We start from the raw sequence: 11,026 nt of genomic DNA on the forward strand, positions 1-11,026 counted from the left end.
TGATAACTGGGAGTCAGCAGCAGCCCAAGATAGTGAGAAAGAAAATTACAAATGAGTTGCCAGATTTTTTTCTCCCCTAAAATAGCATTTGCTGGTAAATATCCATAGAAACCAGAAAGCTTTGATTGCAATGTCTACTTTCCCAACGGTATTAATAAAAACACATCACATGCTAGCACCAGCCCCTCCCATCACAACACCACTACCAGATAGATTTATAAGGCAAAAAGTCAGTCCTGTTTGTAGCCTAGCAACAAAAGCTGTAGTCTGTGTTAAATGGATAGGGCCTGCTGCTGAGACGGACTCCTCAATACAGCAGCCATCTTTGGTGTGTAACTTGGAGGGAGATTTCATCATTCTGCACTGAAGCCACTTCCAGATGCTAGAGGTTTGCAGCAGCAGCCAGCTCGGCAGCGTGCTTTCAATTTACAACCCCTCCTCTGATCCCTGCCGCCCCTGAACCACGCACATGGGCATTCACCACACATTTCTCCCCTGTTTTTTCAAACAGCTTCTTTGCTAAGGAACAGTTATTTCAAACTCTTCATTTCATCCCCAAAGGCAACTGCTTCAAACTTGCCTCCTCCGGAGGGTTAATGCGTTTTCTTCCCCTTATCTATGTCAACAGGAAACTGAAGCAGGGGTTATTTCTCTTTATCTAGACTCTCAGGTGGCCCTCATCATGGTACTTTTCCCCATTATAATGCATCTTTTCCGGAAAGGGTTGAAACCGAGGATCTTTATTGTGCCTAGGTATAAATCTGTGTCGTCGTCCCCCCCCCCCCCCCGGCCTCCTTAATGCCCTCATCTTGATTATACATCCCTCCCCAAGCCGGGTGCATTAGTCGAGTCACCTGTGTGTATGGGGGGGGGGGGGGTGTACACGAGGAGCAGTAGATCCAGCAGAGAGGAACCCACCGGTCCCCCTGGGCGCGTGGGCATGCTACTAGCCAACCCTGGAGGGTACGGGCCAAACACGGACCCCCCCTCCCCCCGCTCACTCTGCAATGTCATGCCTGTTTATTAATTGGAGGGGGGGTCCAATCTGGAGGGAGGCTGCTGCATTAGGGGTGACCCCCAGGCCTCCCTCTTGCTTAGAGGGGAGGGACTCTGCATAAGGACTTAACACCCCCCTCCCCCCCGGGAAGCTGCCACCCAGTCCCCGGTCTTTTGGGGATGCGATTGCCCGGGAAGGGGCTCGCTGCAGTGGGGGCTGCCCGACAGAGGAGCCCCCAGTCCGCCACGCGTGGAGGGGGCTGCGGAAGGAAGCTTAACCCGCCCGCCCCCGGGACGCTGCCCCAGCGCCCCGGGGATGGGGAGGGCCGGTGGCGTTAACCCTTGCGGGGTTCCCGCTGTCGCGTACTCACCGCGCCCGCTGCCCGCCCGCCGCTCCGCACAGCCCGCCGCCGGAAGAGAGTCAGCCAGTGCCGGGCAGGCGGGAGCGGGAGGCGGGCGCCCGGCCCGGCGAGGGGAGGAGACGAGATGAGCGGGGGAGGGGGCAGACCCCGGTGGAGACGGGGGGGGGGGGGAGATCGCGGGGCGGGGGCAGCAAGGCCGGAGCCATGGGGCAGGAACGGGGAGGGGGAGCGGATGGCGGGGAAGAGCTGGGCGGGGCAGGCAGCCGGGTGGGTGGGGGAAATCATTGGTATTAGCCGTAGCTTGTTATCTCCGTTCTGTAATGAGGCCCCTTGGCAGCCCCCGGGGGGGCACTGCCCTTCCCCCGTTCCCTGCGCCGCCCCAAACCCAGTGAGAGCTTGGCTAAGCAGAGTCCCTGCTCCGCTCCCCGCCCGCGGGGCTGGAGCAATGGGTAGAGCCGGGCTGCTGGGAGCCACTGACCCGAACTGTCAACCCTGTGGACGATGTAAAACACGTCAAGCCGGGGGGTGCGGCGGCACCCTCAGCATCCCTCGGTCCAGCACCTATCCTGCCCGCCCATCCCCGTGAGGGCTGAGGTGCCTGTAGGGTGCCCGGGTCCGAGAAGTGCCGCATTACGATCATCTTTCCACAATTAAAGTTTTGCAGTTTTGAAGGTGTAATTTCAAAATCTGACACTTGCCTCCAAAGCAAGGCTGGCCTGGGAGACCTGGAACAGCCAGAAACCTCGCTAGTTTGTTATTATTATTTTTTTTAATACATGCAATTATCTTTAATTAAAATGAACAAGGTAAATTCAAAATTATATTTGCAGGCCTTCAGGTACTTGAAGCTGTGCTAAACAAAACATTAATTTTCATTAAACATTCAAACAAAACATTAATTTTCAACTGATTTAGATGACAGGTTTCAGAGTAACAGCCGTGTTAGTCTGTATTCACAAAAAGAAAAGGAGTACTTGTGGCACCTTAGAGACTAACCAATTTATTTGAGCATAAGCTTTCGTGAGCTACAGCCCACTTCATCAAATGCATACTGTGTATCCGATGACGTGAGCTGTAGCTCACGAAAGCTTATGCTCAAATAAATTGGTTAGTCTCTAAGGTGCCACAAGTACTCCTTTTCTTTTTGATTTAGATGAGTTACTCACACTTCTGTGAAGTCGTGTGTGTTAGCTTTTCTTGAAAGATTTGCTTCTAAGATAAATCAGATCTAGATATATAGGTCCAGGATCTAATCAACACTTCAGGTGTTCAAAGCTCATACAGTGAATCCCCAAATATGTATTTGCACTTCTGTGCTGCAGCAAATCAGGCTCTCTATTGCAAGGCATGGGTATCTGCCTAGCCCTTCCACACTCATCAGCATGGTAGCTGTGTGCGCTGGTATGGCATTTTAAGGCTGCTCAGGAGGAGACATGTTCTGCCCGCACTGATTTCCTATTTTAAGTTTGCTCATAAGGCCTGCATTGCATTCACAAGTTTATTATTGAATTCCTCCTTGATGTTAAGTAGTCAGATTCCCGGTATGAAAAGGGCAGAGGGGACATCAGGACAGTTCACCTTGTGCCAGCCCTGTCAGGCAGAACACTTACAGGCTAGCAGATTTCAGTTTAACATAACGTGAAGCTGCTGGGATATCACATGTCATGTGTAATGCTCATGTAGGGGTACTTCTGATTGTGAGACACCTCACCACCTGCTCTTAGCGTGGAGAGTCTTGCCTAATGCCTGCTGTCGTTCTGTTCCCTGAAACCAACAGCCTCTGGTCACAGCCAAGCACCCTCTTGCAGGCTAGTGACAGACACATATCAACATCCTAGCCCTGCTGTAGTATCCAGCCGGTGTCACAAGACACTCACAGCAATAACAAGGTAAGCTGTCTTCAAAGAGAGAGCGTGCACACTGCTTAGCTGGCACAACTCAGGATCAGATCCTTTATAACAGCACAGCACTGGAATCTACTTAAAGTGAAAACAAATGTAACCCTTCTGCCCGTCAGAGTTGGCAGCAACAAGGGCCGGGTTCAGTATCTAGGGGTTCCATTCCAATAACACAATGCAAAACAGGCGCGAGCCCCCACCCAGTGACCTGGGACAAATATATACCACCCTCGCTGGGTGCCTCTAAGAGGCAATACTTCCCCTCTCGCAAGCACAGAGTCTGAGTGTAGCAAGAGCCTCTTAATAACAGAGAGAAACAATGTGGCATTATGTTGGGGAAACACCACCAACAGGATTCATAACACAACCCATGAGCAAAACCCATCCCAAGCAAATTGGGCTGTGTTCTTTCCCTTTGGTTCTTGAGTCCAGCAAACCAAAAGTCACCCGAAGTCCCAAAAGTCCAACAACACAAAAGTCTCTTTCCCTGGTCAGTGCAGAGTTTGAAAGTTTATCTGCAGAGCTTTACCTCCCAGCCTAGGTGGAAATGGGAGGGTTAAGGGGCACCTTACGTGGTCTGAAGCTGATTGCCCCACCTGTCCGTGGGGCTCTGCTCCGCTCTACCAGCAGACCCACGAATCGCTCTGCTCTGCCAGCACACCCCCCCCAGGAGCTGCTCCAGCCATCCCGCAAATTGCTCTGCAATATATCTTCAGGCCCCCCCACTACTTAACACAACACTCAGTGACTTCAACTTGTAGTAGGGTAGCCTCAGTGCTTGTGCAGCATTGGCCCAAAGTGAATTGAGCTCAGCAGCCTGTAACTAAACTCCTAATAGAATCAATACTGGCTCTGAAATTCCACGGGGGGGCAGGAGGAGGGGAAGAGTGGGGAGAAGAGGGAAGAAAGGAAAAGGAAGAAGAGCAATTGGCATGTAAGACCCTCATCAGGGACTCATACCACCAGGTATTAATACTCTCTCTCCATTCACAGAGTTTTGGAACCCATGTCCCTTGCCTAGCGAGTGCTACTTAGTTGATGGCGAGTCCCTCCACCATACCAAAAGACCAAGTACAGTTCCACTGTCTTTGATTCACATAATCAGGATAATAACAATTTATTCTTCCTGCCCCAATAACAGAGAAACTGGGGATCCCACAGCAGCCAAAGTGACCATTTCAGCAGCTACGGGCTCATGCTAGGCGGGGTGAGTGTGCCTATGCAAATGAGATCAGCCCCTGAAGTTCTTTTCCCCAACTTGCCACAACTCACCACCAGATGTCAGGGTGGAGCTCATCCTGACTCTGCTTACACAAATATGAGTTTATGTGCTGTGATAATGCACCTGTTTCATCACATGAGGGCTCAGCATTTCTCTCTCTGGCATTGGAGTTGTGGTATTACTTCACATTGGTTTGTTTACAATATGGACAGGGTTAGCCCAAGGGACTTCTTTAAACAAACAAAAAAATACATTTCCCAAATCCCATGGGTTTTCCCAAATCCCACTGGGTAATAAGCTGGCTATTAATTGCCAGCCACCATCTCTAACCCACTCTGGGCCCAGCTACATGGGGAACCTCTCCAAACAGAAACAAACACAAGATTTCCCCATATGGAGAAAAAACATCTGTTTACCTAGGAGAAGCCCTTTTCCCCTCACTGCAAACAACCCTTCTGTAGCTTGCTTCTCATCCTTCCTCTCACCCCCCACTAAAAGAGGTTTTTAAAGGTCATTGTATGCCCTTAATTAGATGCAGATGTCCATAATTTGCACCCGCCCACTTCCTGGAACCCAACAGGACCATTCTTCCAGATCGAAGCGCTGGCCAGGGTTCTCTGCTTGGTGTCCCCGTCAGGTTCCCTACTTTTGACCCTCTGACCTTCACACCTGTCCTTGTTTTTCTTCTGTTGTCCCCCTTATTTATTTGAGTCCCCGGCTCAGTGGCTCCTCCCCTAGGCTGAGGGAGGGGCATTTAGCTGTGGGCGGCCCTGTGCCCACCCATCTCCCGGAACCCAACAGGAGCACTCTTCCAGAATTGTCAGGTGTGACCTAATCACATTACAAAGATTAAAATGTAAGAGATTGTAAGCAAGGATAATAAGAACAACAGGTTACATGTAAAACACAAGGCATAATATGCTTCTTAGAGTCTAAACTTAACTGTAACATGCTAAAACCCTTCTCCAAAGCAATTTCTCACCTAAAGCAATCTCCCAGCATCGCAAGTCCACATGGCCAGGATGCAATTTACATGAATGCAAAAAACACCCTCTTTTTGCTTTCCGTAGTGAAGGATATGAAAGGGGTCCTTTTTTCTTCCTCTAATAGTCCAGTAAACCTTTTTGATGCCCCTCTTAAAGTTCATCCCCAGATAAGACTCTTCTCCCCTGTTGCTTGTTCTCTGGTGTGCTTCCCCCATTGGTTTCACATGCCCTCCCCACTATTTTTTTGTTGACTTCACATACAGACAGCATTTCCATTGTGTTGGCTTTACAATGCTTTATTTACATTGGATACAGGGATAGGTAAATAGACATGCTTTTGTGTGGCAGAAGATTTGTTTGTCTACTCTGCCTTGTTGCAGACTTTAAAGCATGATTTCAGTATATATATATATAGATATAGATATAGATATAGATGATATATATGTATACATATACTGAAATCATATATAATATAAATCAAATAATTCTTTATATAGTGTCAGTACAAACAGTTCATAATCATATTAATGACCAGTGTGACATCGGCTTTCATTTGCAACCTTTCAAGATACTTTTTGGATAAGTACTATGAAAACAGTGTGTTGGGTGTAGTTACTTTGTAAGGCCTGATGGGAGTTGCTGACACAGAATAGTGAACTTTTCCTAGCTGGCACCAGTGGTCTTCTGGATCATATCATGAAGCTAAGTGCATAATGAAAAAGCTGACATAACACTTAACAGTATTACTGGTCACTTCTGTAACAGGATAGTTATATACTTCATCTGGATGACGAGCAAATTGGATCATCAATCAATTTCATGAAAACTTCAAAGGAAAAATGTGTGGTTCAAAGGCCAATCCTGACAATAAAAATGGACTTTTTAATTTACTTTATCATTTTCACTTCTGCTTTTATAAATATTGCCGAAAAAAGGAGCAACAGGGAAATGCTCACAGGAAAGCAGAAGGAAAGAACCCATGACAGGAAAGAAATTTACTCTCAGTGCCTGGTCCTAAAATGTAATTGAAAACAACTCAACATCACTGGAGATATTTTTGCACAGTGGCTTCTTCTAAAAACAAAAATGCCAATGTTTGACATGATCATGTACGAATTATTTGGCTCTTTGATTTCAAACATTTTCTTGATCTTTAGTGCTTAACATCTGACCTATAGCATATCATAGCTTTTGTTTTTAAATTAAGGACTGGATTGTTCATGAGATTATTGAAAGTTAGGGGAGATACTCAGTTGTGCTGCTCCCGCTCTTTCCTGCCCCCTGTTTCAAAGTGATCACAATGGAAAACAGACAAACTGTCTTGCATCCTGGTATAGTTTTAAAGAAATAGCACAAGTATCTTCACATACACCCTCTCTCCCCTCCTTTTATTTTAAGCTAGGGCTGTCGATTAATTGCAGTTAACTCACATGATTAACTCAAAAAAATTAACTGCGATTAAAAAAATTAATTGTGATTAATCGCACAGCTAACCAATAGAATACCAACTGAAATTTATTAAATATTTTTGATGTTTTTCTACATTTTCAAATATATTTATTTCTATTACAACCCAGAATACAAACTGTACAGTGCTCACTTTATATTATTATTTTTGATTAAAAATATTTGCACTGTAAAAATGATAAACAAAAGAAATAGTATTTTTCAATTCACCTCATACAAGTACTGTAGTGCAATCTCCATATCACAGAAGTGTAACTTACAAATGTAGATTTATTTTGTTACATAACTGCACTCAAAAACAAAACAATGTAAAACTTTAGAGCCTACAAGTCTACTCAGTCCTACTTCTTGTTCAGCCAATTGCTAAGACAAACAAGTTTATTTACATTTACAGAAGATACTGCTGACTGCTTCTTATTTACAATGTCACCTGAAACTGGAGAATGCTTTCAGATGTCTTAAAAGAACACTCCGATGTGGAAACTACAGAGCCCGAACCGCCAAAAAAGAAAATCAACCTTCTGCTGGTGGCATCTGACTCAGATGATGAAATGAACATGTGTCGGTCCGCTCTGCTTTGGATCGTTATTGAGCAGAACCTGTCATCATCATGGACACATGTATTCTGGAATGGTGGTTGAAGCATGAAGGGACATATGAATCTTTAGTGCATCTAGCATGTAAATATCTTGCGATGCTGGCTACAAAAGTGCCATGTGAACGCCTGTTCTCATTCTCAGGTGACATCGTAAACAAGACGTGGGCAGCATTATCTCCTGCAAATTGTAACCAAACTCGTTTGTCTGAGCGATTGGCTGAAGTAGGACTGAGTGGACTTGTAGGTTCTAAAGTTTTACATTGTTTTATTTCTGAGCGCAGTTATTTTTTGTACATAATTCTACATTTGTAAGTTCAACTTTCATGATAAAGAGATTACGTTACAGTGCTTGTATTAGGTGAATTGAAATATACTATTTCTTTTGTTTTTACAGGCAAATATTTGTAATAAAAATAAATATAAAGTGAGCACTGTATGCTTTGTATTCTGTTTTGTAAGTGAAATCAATATATTTGAAAATGTAGAAAACATCCAAAAATATTTAAATAAATGGTATTCTATTATTGTTTAACAGTGTGATTTATTGTTTTAATCTCTTGACAGCCCTAATATAAACATATATAGATAATTCCTTGTATTTACTATTTGTCTAGCTCTGGTCATCTGGTTTTCAGAAGGATTTTGTCCACCTAATATGTATGCATTATTAAATTACAAAGATGTAAATTTATGCTCTGTAGGTTTGTACTCTTCTCAATATGGTTATTCTCTCCCTTCACTAAGGCTGTATTCTGTTTACCATTTCAATATTCTTCTAATATGTCCTTAAGGATTGCTTCCAGGTCACCCAGTCTGCTGGTTGCTTCCCCCTGTCTGGCTTAGCGTCACACTGAACTTTTCCAGTTTTGACCAAAAATTTTTGTTTTTCAGTTTTTCAGTGAAAACTCAAAATTTTCTGCATAACATTTTTACAAAAGTATTTTTTTATTTTCACTGAAATCCCTCCCTCTATTTGTATACCAGTTCTCATTCTGGGCCTCTAGAACACTGGTTCCCAAATTTGTTCCACCGCTTGTGCAGGGAAAGCCCCTGGCGGGCCGGGCCGGTTTGTTTACCTGCTGCGTCCGCAGGTTTGGCTGATTGCAGCTCCCAGTGGCTACGGTTCGCTGCTCCAGGCCAATGGGAGCGGCTGGAAGCGGCAGCCAGTACGTCCTTCTGCCCGCGCCGCTTCCCACAGCCCCCAGTGGCCTGGATCAGCAAACCGCGGGCACTGGGAGCCGCGATTGGCCGAACCTGCGGACGCGGCAGGTAAACAAACTGGCCCGGCCCGCCAGGGGCTTTCCCTGCACAAGCGGCGGAACAAGTTTGGGAACCACTGCTCTAATTCAATGTTTATAGAGTCCTTAATTAAGCATAAGCCCATTGAGACCAACAGGAGTTTGCCTGCGTAAAGATTAAATAAACACTGAGTAAGGATCATAACAGATGGCCCCAGATATTCAAGAATTTAGACTGTGGTAGCCCATTTTTATAGCCACTCAAGTGGAAAGGAAAAGCTTTCTGTATTCTTTCTTGTCATGTTGTGTACCTATATAGGGCCAGTGACAGTGTGGTCTTAGACCTTTATTTTGGAAGTAGCCTCAAGATAGCATTTTTCTTTTACAGGAGCAATTTTACACTTGCATTTATCCATGGGAGCAACTCCTATTTAGAGGCCTAATCCTGCATTATTGAAGTCAGTGGGAGTTTTGCCACTGATTTCAATGAGTACAGAATCCAGCCCTAGGTGCGTATGTATCTGATTTCACCTGCAGTTCAAGTATTTAAACCTGTAAAGGTTAGTATTTGCACCCACAAATAGCAAATACAAATAAATAATAACACAAGAACTCCACAGTTGGAGGCTGCAACTGTATTTATTGAATTAGGATAACCCTCACTCTAAGTAGTGTAAAACTTGCAGTCCCCTTACCAAACAAAGACTTGCTACCAATGAGGTCCCTGAGGAAATCAGATGTGAATTGAGCCCATTGACTTCTATGGAGTTACACCAGCGATGAATGTAGCCTTCTTTGTATTGTTACAGAATGAGTTTCTTGACTGTCGGAAACAAAATCTTCCCTTCACTCCCTAGAATACCAAAGATCTCTGCTTTTACACAGCTCTCCACACCTCAAAAAACAAAAAAAATACCCCCCCATACTATATTCTTTATTGTATTAATAATCACAGATACCTTAAGAAATTAGTGTATTTATATCATGGATTGGGATCAAGAGATCCATTTAATCTTGCTAGTTTATTGTTCGCAAAAAGAAAAGGAGTACTTGTGGCACCTTAGAGACTAACAAATTTATTTGAGCATAAGCTACAGCTCATTTAATCGGATGAAGTGAGCTGTAGCTCACGAAAGCTTACGCTCAAATAAATTGGTTATTTTATTGGTTTCTAAGGTGCCACAAGTCCTCCTTTTCTTTTTGCAAATTCAGACTAACACGGCTGCTACTCTGAAACCTAGTTTATTATTGACGCTTGAGAAAATCTAATCGCATAACTGCTGCATATTACATTATGGCTCGCCATTAACATACATGTCCTGTAAGGGGCACTGCAAGACTAGGTTATCAGCAGCACAGTGTCATATACAACATATTGAAACAGGCTAAAGGCAAAGCCTGGGATATTATGTCAGGTTTTTCTGATCTTTGTGTAAGGTGGGTATGCAGCAGGTGGGAAATGAAGTGTGCTTACCTCTCTGAAGCGATGTGGATGGCATTAGAAAGTGCTGAGCTGCTGACTCTTCTCGAAGATGAGTGTTATGGTCTATTGCTTTATACTGATTTGTCCCTTTTCAGAGATTTTCCAGAAGGAATCACAGAGGGTCCTAGGAGCAATCCATTAACATTCAGGTAAAGGGAGTTTTGGGAATGATTCTCTGGTGAGTGATACAATTCTTCCTCTCTCTGGATGCTGCTGAGTTACACGTGCCAGACAAGATCTTTATCTCTATAGCAAGGTCCTTAAAAGCACAGTTCCCAATACCACATCTTCCCTTTCAACACAAAACTTAATAAAAATAACACTTAAAAACAACACTGTTATAGCACACAATGACAAACACTTATAAACAAACTCATAACTGCCACTTACTAACAATAGTCAATTAGTCTCTGAGGTGCCCTGTGTTGTCATGCGGACCCACAGGGCTCTTCTAGAACATCGGCACTATGGCTGTGAGGAGGAGGCAAGTCCACTTGTTCCCGTTGTTCCATGTCCTGGTGCTCCACTGTCTCAAATCTGCACTGGTTGTTGCCTGTCTGAAACCCTCTGAGGCAAAATGGCAGATTCAGTACCCCTTTATCTCCATCCCTTCTGGGATTTGGAGAAGGTGTTGTTGTCTGTTCCTCAGTAGTACGTGTCCCTGTGGGGTGACGATCTCATAGGACCACAGATCAAGCTTTTGTGACACAGTGCTGTTTGTAACCATTGTGTCCCATCACAGAGATTTTCATGAAATGGTGGCAACTCCCGGGCCC

General features: G+C 44.7%; 1 protein-coding gene across 2 annotated transcripts in view; it reads right to left on the reverse strand.

Moving 5' to 3' along the window:
- The window catches only part of SFXN1 (sideroflexin 1), a 40,558-nt gene extending 39,110 nt beyond the window's left edge, over positions 1-1,448 (reverse strand). For both annotated transcript variants that reach the window (XR_012640512.1, XM_074960543.1), the window contains exon 1: positions 1,368-1,448. The gene's annotated coding sequence lies outside the window, so the exon portion shown is untranslated. The remainder of the gene's footprint in view (positions 1-1,367) is intronic.
- Positions 1,449-11,026: the final 9,578 nt, after the last annotated feature.

This window comes from Natator depressus, chromosome 8 (genome assembly GCF_965152275.1).
Source record: "Natator depressus isolate rNatDep1 chromosome 8, rNatDep2.hap1, whole genome shotgun sequence".
NCBI classification, from domain to species: Eukaryota; Metazoa; Chordata; order Testudines; family Cheloniidae; genus Natator; species Natator depressus.